General features: G+C 45.7%; 2 pseudogenes; one reads left to right on the top strand and one right to left on the bottom strand.

Moving 5' to 3' along the window:
* Positions 1–3,096: 3,096 nt before the first annotated feature.
* LOC139055028 (U2 spliceosomal RNA) lies at positions 3,097–3,278 on the bottom strand (annotated as a pseudogene).
* A 6,615-nt stretch (positions 3,279–9,893) lies between these two features.
* Positions 9,894–12,001, top strand: LOC139061344 (uncharacterized; annotated as a pseudogene).
* The last annotated feature ends 969 nt before the right edge of the window (positions 12,002–12,970 follow it).

Raw genomic sequence — 12,970 nt, forward strand, 5'->3', positions numbered from 1 at the left:
CAGAAGACAAAGGTAACGATCAATAGCCTGGCAAGGAAACAAAAGTTCAGGATCGCCAGTCAACCTCCAGAGTTTGTGAAGCGGTACGTTTACCCAGGTCACATATTCACACGGGACCCTGATCATGCGAAGGAAATTTACAGAAGAATAAAGATGGGTTGGAGTGCTTACGGCAGACATTGTCAGATCCTGACTAGAAGCTTACCACTATCATTGAAAAGAAAGGTGTACGATCAATGCATTCTACCAGTGCTAACATATGAGGCAGAAACTTGGAGGTTGACAACGAAGCTCGAGGACAAGTTAAGGACAACGCAAAGAGCGATGGAATGAAGGATGCTAGGCGTAACGTTAAGAAACAGGAAGCGAGCGGTGTGGACTAGAGAGGAAACGGGGATAGCCGATATTCTAGTTGAAATTAAGATTTAAAAAATGGAGCTCGGCAGGGCATGTAATGCGTCGGACAGATAACCGGTGGACTCTTATAGTTACAGAATGGGTGCCAAGGGTAGCGTAGTCGAAGACGGGAGAAAATAAGGTGGGGGGATGACATTACTAAATTTGCAGGCGCAAGTTGGAACCACGGTAGACGCAGGACAGGTATGATTGGAGATAGTAGCTGTAGGGAGAAGCCTTTGTCCTGCAGTGGACACAAAATATGATGATGATGATGAATTTTTAAATTTTTTTTCAGCTTTATATACAGGTCAACTCTAACTGATACCATACAAAATTTTAAAAGGCACGACCGTGTTCATGACTCCTCTGATTACAATTCTTCCATACCACCTTTCAAAATCTCACCCCTCACTAGAGTTGGTCATTTTAAATAGACAAGCGCAGCGTGTGCAGTCGACCGATTCCTTGTGCCGATCGACTGGCCTAGACTGGCCAATGGGCTGGCGCCTTCTAACGGCGCGAAGCGACCGGATCAGCAAGGGTAGCGTATGCGCACCATGTTCACTCGAAGCGCATGTTTCGTTTTCCTACCTGCACGGCAAAGCGCCTGGCACGATTATTTCGGCGCAAGCTTACCGGCTTATTGGAGATGGCAGGAGTGTGTGCCCCTGGCTCACGTTTTTCTCTTTCTCTAAAAAAAAAAAAAATCTTGCGCTGTTCTAGTGCGCATGCATACGCAGGAAAATAGTGAACAAAATGTGCAAAGCTGCAAGCAACTGTATCATACGTTTCTTGCGCTCTTTGTTGTTTATCATATATGTTAGCATCAGGTTCACGCGCACTTGCTGTCTCCGATGAGCAGGGAAGCTACCAATGAGTTAATCGCGACAGGGCGGGCATAGAGGGCGGCGTCATGCCTGTGGGAAGAGCCTAGTAGACGAAACTTGCGCTTCGAGAGAACTTAGCGCGCATGCGCTTCGCTTCGCGCCGTTAGAAAGCGCTGGCCGGCCGTCGTCTCGTGTGCGTAGTACGTGCTGCTGCCATGGGAAGACCGAAGAAAGTCCGGACACCCGAAGAAGCGGCTTACCAGAAAGAGCGCCGTAAACCCAAGCGAGAAGCGATGCGTCGCCTCCGAGCTGATCCGGAACACCGCGCCGAAGCTGCGACTGAGAAGAGGCGACGCCAAGTCGAGGATACCGAATTTCAGTCCAGGGAACGCGAAAGTCGGTGCCTGAACGCTCGACGTCGCCGAGAAAGCAATCCGGGCCTGCGACTGCTCGAAAGCGTCAAGCCCGCCAAGACAACTTAGCGAAACCTAGCATAACCTCGCAAAACGTAGAAACAACTTAGCCAAGCCTACCACAAGTTCGAAAAACCTAGAAACGACTTAGCCAAGCCTACCAACAACTTGGCAAAACCTGGCAAAACCTAGCATAACCTCACGAAACCTACAAACAACTTAGGCAAACCACGTAAAAGCTAGGTGATCACGAGCTCTGCTGTTGACTCCAGCCTTGCACCGCTAGTGCAAACTTCGCAAGTGTTCTTTTTTTTATTTGTGTAGCACGACACTGTCACGTAGTAGTGACGGTGAAGAAAGCAGCAAAATTGGGAATGACGAAACTAGCGTTTTATTGGGTGAAGTTGTGCCCTCAAAAACAGGCTACACTCAAAGAACGGCGATAGCGGCGAACACAGTCGGCGATCGTCGAAAATCTGATCAGCCGGTCAAGCGCGTCAGCTTTTATACAAGAGCCATCGAACGTTCCAGAGTAACCGCTGGTGCCCGCGGGTCTTAATTCCAGAAAGTTCTACACCATTCGAGTCGCGCATACATGCAATCAGATTACACAAGGTTCGGCGACAACAGACAGCGGATAGAACCATCGACAACATTCAAGAAACTTCCGATACATGCAGGGGCGTCCTGCGCTGAGCAATAACATTCAAGGTTGTAACATTTGTTAGACGGTGAAAAGCGCTCACCCGTAAAAGATAAACAAGTTCGCGTGCCAATACACTGGATGCCGACGCATGGAAAATGTTTCGACACATAGTAATTTTTTGTTTGCCCGCCCCTTCCGCCTTACATAAATATAATGGCACATGTAGCTGGGTCAACTATATATATTTAGAACCAACAATAAAGCAGTTGCGAGTCCGCGCATGTGTTATGTATTTCTATCCTTCCTTGTATACCTCTTTACTCTACACGCAGTAAAAACAAAAAAAATATGGGGTTTGACGTGCCAAAACCACTTTCTGATAATGAGGCGCGCAGTAGTGGAGGACTCGGAATATTTCGACGACCTGGGGTTCTTTAACGTGCACCTAAATCTAAGTACACGGGTGTTTTCGCATTTCGCCCCCATCAAAATGCGGCCGCCGCGGCCGGGATTCGATCCCGCGACCTCGTGCTCAGCAGCCGCAGTAAAAACAAGAATTCGTAATAATTGGCCCGAATTTCAGTCCTTACCCATTCGATTATGTTTTAGGACTGTGCTGCAGTGACTGTATCGATTGGAAGATTAGTGCTAATGGGGCAGTGTCCCATTCTCGAGCTTTCCACGAGATTTGTTTTTGTGTTACCATGACTGTAGGTCCCTGTTATATGGTGTACAACTATCTACATTGTTGTGAATAGTACAGCGCAGCTGTATATGGCTAGATTCCAGAGGGTCGACGTCAGTAGGCCAAAAAACGTGGGCCGATCCCGAAGACAGTGCAATACCGGACCGACTGACGGAGGAGGTGAAGCACGCTTCAAGCAATACGCCTACTTGCAAAAGTAAATTTAATATCTTGGGGCCAAATACAACCCGTATCAGATATTAAGCTGATAAGAAGAGATACAACACTTTGACCCGCGTCGGCCGTGTCTACGTTCGCACCGCCCTCTCTTTGTCGGCGTTCCAAGCGCTTGCATACCTCCTCTCCTTTCCTTCCGCTCTCCCGAGGTGGCGGCCCCGCCGAAACGTCACGTGTGTCTAGTTTCCTCTGGCTCCTCGGGGCGGCGGCCCCACCGTCCACGCGAATGCATATAGCTATCACAGTCAATGAGTCCGTACCTATGTTCAAAATTCTGTGTCACCTCTGTGTCGTATGGTAAACAGTTTCGCTGGTCATCCACCCTCGCGGAGTAGAATGGCTCATGATTTTTTTTATTTAGTATGCCACATACATTTACCTGCAATTGTGTTGCTACTTGTTATATGAGGCGGTAAGAAATTAATTCGAGATACTTTTTTGTTCAATATATTGCTTCAGAGGATTCATATGCAACTAGAAATTTACTGGAAGAGAAACTGAGGTGCCTAATTTTATGTTACCCGCCGTGGTTGCTCAGCGGCTATGGTGTTGGGCTGCTGAGCACGAGGTCGCGGGATCGAATCCCGGCCACGGCGGCCGCATTTCGATGGGGGCGAAAACACCCGTGTGCTTAGATTTAGGTGCACGTAAAGAACCCCAGGTGGTCAAAATTTCCGGAGTCCTCCACTACGGCGTGCCTCAATCAGAAAGTGGTTTTGGCACGTAAAACCCCAAATATTATTATTCATTTTATGTTAATCAAAACCACATGGAGCCAATAAAAAAAAGTTTGGCACGCACCTTCAGGCTCTGGGCACTTGAAAGGATGAATTACAAGTTCAGCGCCTTTGTGCTCTTTGCAGAGGCTATTTTTTATTAGAAGTGGGGAGTCGGTTTTTGTAGCCTACAGTTGCTTTCATCTAGTTATGTATTTTTCCGAATGGCTGTCTCAATGTACTGTTATTCATTCTAGAAAAATCTATTAGGTTTAGGTAACCTGTGTTTTTGCCAAGGATTACAGCCTGCTACTTCTGTACTAGTAGTGACAAATTCTATTGAAAAGCTAAAGGTCTTTGTTGAAGATCAACCTTTCAAGTGTTCTATGAAAACTTGATGGCATTTTTTTTACTTGGTTGTAGTTTACCACACCATATTACTACAAGTTTCTGCTATTATGATTACTTTGAAGCCTTTTTACCTTTTTCTACATTTCCGATCTGCTGTGTTCGAGAACGACTGCGTTCATTTTCACATTGTCAGTGGTATAATAATTACACCGATGTACTGTAAGTGTTGCCAATTTGAAAATAAAATCATACTTCATCAATATCTGTTTGGGGATCTACTTATTACGGTGCAAGAGCTTCCTTTCGCACGTGCTGTTGCAAAGGTTAGGAAAGTGACCGCCGACCTGGGCAACGAAATTGCGATACGTGACGCTGTTGTGCCGGCGTATGCAGATAGCGAGAGTGCTGAGCTCTATCTCCAAGTTTGTTACGCGGCGAAATCAGAATTCATCGACAACGGCGGCCGCGCGATTACGGATATGTATCATAATCTGTTTAGCTCTGGTTCGTACGTTGGACCAGCCATCAAACCAAATAAGTACTTCCAAACCACAAGGGGTAGATCGAACTACCTTGGTGTGCGAAGAGTGGGAACGGCTCGACACGCTCGCTCCTTAGCCATGTGCCGCAATTTCGCTGCTCCAATCACCGGTTACTCGCGCTGATCTTTTTCCGTTTCCATTGTACAAAGAAAGTAAAGCTAGGCCGCAAAAACAAGAGCGAAACACTGAACTGGATTCTTCACGACGGTTCGAAAACCAATTCTGACAGCAGTTTCGGCGAGATTCTTTTGGTATTTGCAAACCCCTTTTCTAGAGGGGGTGTTTAGCGACGTTTTTAAAAATGGATTCAAGCCGGACATTAAGCTAGATATAAGACATTTCTAGAGTATGAGCTTCTATTCCGCGTCTTCTTTGGGCGTTTTCGTTGTCTCGGATGAAAGGTGAAAAAATAACGTAATGTGTCCCTTTTGTGCAACCTGGCTTATTCCAGGTAGCAGCGGGCCATGCTTATCTTCCGTGCCCGTTTGATGAGGCTGCGCTGTCTCTTCGGGTCCAGGTCTGATAGCTTGGCCTCCAACTGCTCTTCTGTTAGTGTTTGGGTGTCTACGGTTTCTTTTTTCCCGACACATCGCCGTACAATATGCAATAGGGTGTCTGGAACATTACAGTACATGCAGAAATATGAATGCTGAGTAGGTGAGATTCGGTGCAATAGGATACCGTGGACGCAGCTGTTGGTTTGCAATTTCCTGAGGGTTACTGCCTCTTCCCTAGTTAGGCTGGGATGAGGTGGCGGGTAAGTTCTACTGTCTAGCCTGTAGTGTTGCGGAATATCACTGTACTTTTGCAGGATCTCCTTGGTGCGTCCTGTGAGAAAGCCCGGTGAACGTGAGCTCGGGCGAAGTTCTCGGCTGCCTCATTCCCCGGCAGGGACTCGTGCGACCGAGTCCAAACGATGTGTATTTCTGGTGGATACTTCTTTGCCGTTTCCGCGAGGATTTGTAGGACCTGCCTAGATTCTCCCTTTCTGAAAATTCCGGCAAGCTGCTTGTGAATCTGTGAGTATTATTGCTCCCTCCCCACAGGTTCAGATGGCTAAGGGTATTGCCTTTTCTTCTGCCGTATCTATTTCTCTTGTTTAGCTGCCGTTCTCTCTTTACCCTTGCTGTCGACGACGCTGATCGCATGAGCCGCAGCTCCTGTACATTTCGCTGCATCGGCGTATCATGTGTCCGGATTTCGGCCATAGGATTTTCGGAGAGACTCTATTCTGGCTTTTCTTTTTCGTTCATGGTGGTTTGATGCATATTTCTTGGAATGGGGGCTGCAGAGATGTACTGTCGAATGTCTCTGGGATTATCTTTTTCTCGTCGAGCAGTTGCATAGCTTCGGCATGTGCTAATCTTCTGACTGTTACCCTTCCTGTTTCAATAAGTTCTCTAAAAGGACAAAAAATTTAAAAAAAAGGCCCGAGGACATCTAAGCACTTACTTGTGAATGCGAAAGCATTAATGTCCAATTGAACGCCGCTGAGCGCCCCTTCGAGTTACTAACTCCGCGGTCAAGCGAGCGCGTTGAGACATACATGCTTGCCACACTTTAATTTGGCCTTAACGAGGCGCAGTTAAACGCTGGCGAGAGCTTGAGCGGACAAAGGACGCGCGGATAACACCGGCTTCCGAGAGCGAGGGTTAAGTTTTACGTGCAAAAACCACGATTTGTTTATGAGGCAGGCCGTAAAGGGGGACTCTGGATTAATTTTAACCACCTGGGGTTCTTTAACGTGCACCTAAATCTAAGTATATTAGTGTTCTTTATATTTCACCCCCCATCGATATGCGGCCGCTGTGGCCGGGATTTGATCCCGGGACTTCGTGCTTAGCAGCGTAACACCAAAGCCACTAAGCAACCACGACGGGTCCGAGATCGAGGGTATAACATGGCGAGGCGGTGAAGCCGTCTTCCCTGACGCAAAACCTGGCGCGCTACCCTTCGCCCGTTCTGCGCCGTCGAGGTGCGCTCGTGCCGTGGCGTCGCAGCCAATGGCAACGGAAGCTTAGGTGCCGTTTCGCTGCTACAGACTCGAGACGCGAGGCTTTTTCACTCAATGAGCCATTTCACCCTTTCGCATCAAAAAGAAAAAAAAATCACGAGTTATACTCGCACTATAGCTGAGTTATTTGCAAAGCCCACGGGACACTTTCCGCATTTGCATGCACGCCGCTGCCTATGAAACCATGTTCATGGCCAAATCCCAAGAACCCTCGCTCTCGGACCCGTCGTGGTTGCTTAGTGGCTTTGGTGTTACGCTGCTAAGCACACTGACTGCATAGAAACCAAATGACCTTTTTTTTTATGCGTCAAGAAAAGCTCTCCAACCCATAATTTCCTTTCAAGTGACGAAGAAACCCACAGAACTTCTGAGGCAACCACCGTGCAATAACGGGAGCCGCACGTACACGCAGTGTCTGCGTCGGTGGAAAAATTGTGGAAAAAGTGACATATTAGGGTGCAACTACTAGCTGCCCTTCCTGCGGCGTGCTTCGGCGTTGTCCCTCGTAACCGAGCGAACGAACACAGCTAAGGATGAGAGCGAACGCGGAGCGCATGGAAAGATGAAAGACGGCGATAGCGAAAAGAGCACGAGGAGAAAATCGGAGGAGGATGCAGCGGAACCATGAGACGGAGGAGGAGTAGGGTATGAGAATAAAAGCATAATGTCATACAAGACGGCCTTTGCGGTGACGATGGCTTCGAAATAACGCCAGAGTAGCGCGCGTCGTCTGTATGGAAACAAAGCGCTGCATGAGCGGAGCCCTGTCTGCGGCGACTGTTGTGAATCGTGCCCACGCGTCACCCACGCATTGCCTCTCGCGATCTCCCGATTAGCGAGGCAGTAGCGTCACACATCGCTCCGTTTGCAACGTGCCGCAAAAGATAGTTTGTCCGCGCCAGCTAATATATCGCGATATGAAAACACCTATATGGCTGTGCTCACATTTCGGATTAGGGAATATTGAATCGTCGGTGTTCTTTTTTTTTCGCAGACAAAGAGGTTTTGGAACTGAACCACTTCGTACAATAAAGTTTTTTTTTTTTTTTCTCTCTCCTGCCGACTCTTCTCGCGGCCAGATCTGCACTCGGCCTACGAGCCTGGGAGCTAGGAGGAGACGAGGGCAAGTTGTGTGTGCACTTCAAAAACGCTTCCCAAGTCACCGTGGACGAAAGTGTGCATGGAGCAAACTTCTGGAATCTTACTTCATCAACAATTGCTTCTGGGCACAAGGGCACAATAGCCTAACCTGCTGGCTAGCTGGCATGCACTCATTATGTACCGTGCAAAGGACGCGAAACATCCCAAGGAAATCGGGGGAGCTATTAGTTGTTATAGTGTGAATGGGACTATGCATGGGAATATCAAAATAGCACACAGGCAGCAGAAAGGGGTTGGAGTTGGGGTATTCATTCATAAAATTAAGTATGATTTTACAAAGGGTCAAACAGGAATGCAAGGAGCACTCATGCCTAAAAGGGAAAGCAAGAAAATGGTAGAATGCATAGCAAGTAACATTAACGAGCTAAGAGAGTGCAAGATAATTAGACCTGGAGACATGAATGCGCACATAGAAGATATGGACAGTTACACAGGCTCAGACAACATGCTGCTGGATATGTGTGGAAGGCATGACTTAGCTGTATGTAACACTACTGAGAAGTGTGAAGGGCGTATAATATGGGAGGTAGGGAGCCTGCAGTCAATGACAGATTATGCACTAACGTCAAATAGGATGCATAAGCAAGGGGTAATGAACATAGATGAATGTGGCTCCAGAAGTCTAGGTAGTGATCACAAGTGTATCAAGCCGAGTTGTAGACGAGAAACGAAAGTAGGAAGGAAACAAGATGAACGACCAGATGAGGATTTTTTACTTGCAAAAGCAACTGTAGATAGCAACCAAATAAATTGAGGAAATAATTCCCGAGGATACTAAAGCAGAAAGAACATGCACAAATTTAATAGGGCTGTTTGAGCTAGATAGCGGTTGCCAAGGTCCAAGTCAAGCCCAAAGGGAAAAAATGCAAACTGAAGAGTTGGTGGATGAGGAGCCCATAAGGAAACATCAGGAAGCCAGATAACACCTAAGGAAGCCTTCAGGGAACCCAGATACTCTAAGCAGAGGGGTGATCCAGAAGCTGATGTTGACAAGAAACAGGATAACTTTTTAAACTGCAGAAGGGAAGCATCCCACTCGATCAATGAGAAGATTAGAAGAAAGGGGACCCAATAGTTGTCAGAAGTAAACAAAAAGAATAGAAATACAGCTATGAAATTTTGGAAACATCTGAACTCCTTGAGTAATAAGACTGGCCTAGAGCAGAGGTTCATAGGTACAGCTCAAGGTGTTCGGCTAGAATGGGATGAGGCAATGGAATATATAAGAACAATGACAGAAAATTTTAAAGAACAAAGAATGTTGCATGTACTTTATCAGATGAGGATAGACCAGTTAGTGCAGTGGCTCCAAGTGAACGATAGTGAGAAAGGGTAGAAAAGAGGGTTCCTAGCAGCACATCGACAGGTCCTGATTGCATCCCAATTGTGTTAACAAAAACATTTGGCCCAAAATCTAAGCAAACATTGAGAGGTAGTGAGCAAAACAATAATGCACAGTAAAACTCCCAATGGGTGGAGACTAAGCACGATGAGCATGATATATAAGAGAAAGCAGTGTATCAAAATAGCAGGAAAGGAACACAGGCCCCTATGGCTAGCATTTCTGGATATCAAGGGAGCCTATGACAGTGCAATCCAAGAGGATTTGTGAGACATACTGGACACACTAGATGTGGAAGCTGGAGTAACTAATCTTTTTAGAGGTATCTATAAAAGTAACGTGCTTATAAAATGGGAAAAAAGGTAACCGAGCCTATATACATATAGCAGGGGCTTAGGCATGGGTGCCCTCTCTCACCCTTGTTGTTCATGTTGTAGCTACAAGGATTACAGACCAAGTTAGAGAGGAGCAAACTTGGCTTCAACCTTACTTTTTTCAAGCAAGGACAATGGATTGAATAGCCATTACCAGGACTCATGTACATGGATGATATAGTACTAATGGATGACAACAAGGAAGATTGGCAGGGCCTGATGGACATCTGCGGTAAAGAGGGAGATAGATAAGGTTTGAAGTTTTTTAACGAAAAATCGGCAGTCATGATTTTCAATGATAATCAGGGCGGCAAGCATAGGATATAGGAGGTAGTGGCTGGAGGTAGTGGACAAGTACAAATATCTTGGCGTGTGGACGAACAATGGGGCTGAGTACCTAATGGAAACTAGAAAAATATGTAACGACTAAATGTAGCAGGAATGCAGCTGTGATGAGAAATAGGGCACTACGGAATTACAATAAGTACAAAGTGATGAGAGGGATTTGGAAAGCGGTGATGGTTTCTAGCCTGACTTTTGGAAATGCAATCCTGTGAATGAGATCAGAGGTTTGAGCAAGGTTGGAAATTAAGCAACATGGAGTAGATAGGCTTGTTTTGGGAGTACATGGAGATACACCAAATCAGGGGGTATAGGGTGACATGGGATGGACATCATTCGATGGCAAGCAAGCTAGCAGCAAGATAGAACTTGAGGAGCGAGAGAGAGAAATGGGGGAAAGTGGTGGGCCAGGAAAGTTTTTAGTTACTTGTACACGAGGTATGTTGACACAAAACGGAGGAAGCAAACCAGAAAATTGTCAAGCAAATATTTGGGCAGAGCAGGTGGGACAAACCAAGTGTCATCGGTTAAGAAACAGGCTAAAGAAATAGAAAGGGGTCTGTGGAAAATAGGGATGCAGACGAAATCAGCACTGAGAACATACAAAACTTTAAAGCAGAAAATTGCCAAAGAAAATATCTTCGATAATTCAAGGGGAAGCACTTACTGTATTTACTCGCATAACGATTGCACTTTTTTGTCCAAAAAAATTGACACAAATTCAGGGGTGCGATCATTACGCAGGTTAAATTTCCCGCAAAAAGAAAAAAAAATTTTTTTCATCTCGCATTTGCTGCAGGATGACAACAGGTCAACAAATAGGCGGCTGCCACTGTATGTAGTGCAGGACACACAAAAAAAAAAGGCGGCCAGCGGAGCAAGCCGAACGCGCCGAATGCAATTTTTTTTTTCTTCTTCTTGTGAGTATATTACGTGCATTGAAACAGTTTTTTTCCGTATCAGTAGCGAATAATATTGTTAATATCAGCAAGTTTGCGGCAAAGCGTAGCCCTGTCCACTTTGAGGGGACAGAAACAGATGGGCACGCTTAGCCGCCAGTGACATAGGAACACATGGCGGGCATGCTGCGGAAACTGCAGCATTTGTCTTCACTACTATCCTAATACGGCACGTTTCCACTAAGGGTGGGTGAATATCTTAGCTGTGTTACAAGCGTCGGCATATGATTAGGGTACACTTCAACATATCAGTGTAAACGTGGCTGCTATCGTTGCCGCTCGCGATTTGTTGCGTGCCCATGAGTGCAGACGAGAAGAATCGAAAGGAGCCTTTTTTGTTGTTGTTGACAACAACCATAACAAAGCCTACACATAATAAAGGCAAGTTTGGTCGTAGCTTTTTTTTTTTTTTTTGTCATGGAAATGCGGAAAGTGATGGAAGGAATGAAATGGGGTATTTGCTGAAGAATGTTTGGTGCATGCAGACCTTTTGGTTTGTCTTGAAGAGTCATTCGCGTAGCATTCGACAGATGGTAAGCGCGATCATTATTAGCTAGACTTGGCACACATCATATCGCTGCGGCAAGTTCAGGGTGCGATCATTCCACAGGAAATTTTAAAAATCGAATTTTGACGACAAAATTTAGGGGTGCGATCATTACGCGAGTGCAATCATTATGCAAGTAAATACGGTAGTTGTATGAAGCCAGGACGGCAGTATTGCAGACCAAAGTGTACCAAGTCAAATACCAAGCGATACACACGTTATGCACCGTGTGTGGCAGACGAGGAGGAAATGGCTAAACACCTTATACTTTCCTGTAAAGGGCCTCACCCTACAGTTCAAAGCAATGGAGCTGATTTTTTTCATAGCATTGGGGTTTAGGGACAGTGGCAGCAAAATAGACTTTAAGTGGGCAGAAATATACCAAATTAAGGTTATCTGACTAGTGGCTCAAATCAAGGAGTGAAATTTCATCCTCTACTAAGTAGTACTTTATTTCATTATATATTACTAGTCACATCTAGGTGGCGTGAGCCGCCACCCAATTGAAAGGGTTCAGCCTTATCCATCTATCGTGAACAGTAGACCAAACAGCCCCTCTTTCATTCTCCCTGTAATTGACTTTCCCCAACATGTCTTCCCGTTGGCTGCACCTTACGTTTCCAGCAGTTGTTCAGGTGTCAGCCGTACCCAGCACTTCCTTCCTTCCTTCCTTTTTCTTTCTTTCTTTCAGCAGCCTTTGCAGCTGTGGTTGTGAACACATGTGCTTGAAGGAATGTCGGGTAGGCGCAGCAACTAGACTGAGCCAAGCTTTGAAATCTGGAGAAAAATCTGTTTTACCAGCTTGGATGGATGGATGCTATGAGCTTTGCAATGTTTAGTGCTGCCACATTTGAGAAATGCCTGAAATGACATGAAACAGCTTTATTTCTTTTTTTCTTTTTGCACAGATGGTGACCATCAAAAAACGGTTGCGTGATTTATTTTCCATCTGAACTTTTTTTGTTTCAAGCACTGCTTCATAAAAATTGCGAGCGATAGTAATAAGTGTATGGCTCTACTAATGGGCAACACTTGTAGCGAATCAGCATGTATACGGAAAATAATGTCCATTTGCACAAACCGAGCCAGCAGAAAAATTTGCTTAATTCACTGCTCCATGTAGGTTCCCCAACAAAGTTAAGACAGCTTTTTTTCTCTTCATAGAATCTGAGAGAAGGGCTTGCTGTTTGATTAAAGAAAATTTCAGGATTTCAACTTGAAGTTTCGTCCCTTCTTCGGGAATGCGTGATTGAGTACAGCCACAAATTGCGAAGTTTAAATAATAATCACTCGTGACCTAATAGTCAGAATTGAAAACAACTTCGCACACATGATTAGTAAACTTTAGCCTAGAATGTAACTAAATACAGTAAAAGCTCGTTAATTCGAACCGCAAGGGGAAGCCGCTTCAGTCC

The sequence above is a fragment of the Dermacentor albipictus genome, chromosome 1 (assembly GCF_038994185.2).
Source record: "Dermacentor albipictus isolate Rhodes 1998 colony chromosome 1, USDA_Dalb.pri_finalv2, whole genome shotgun sequence".
Classification (NCBI taxonomy): Eukaryota; Metazoa; Arthropoda; class Arachnida; order Ixodida; family Ixodidae; genus Dermacentor; species Dermacentor albipictus.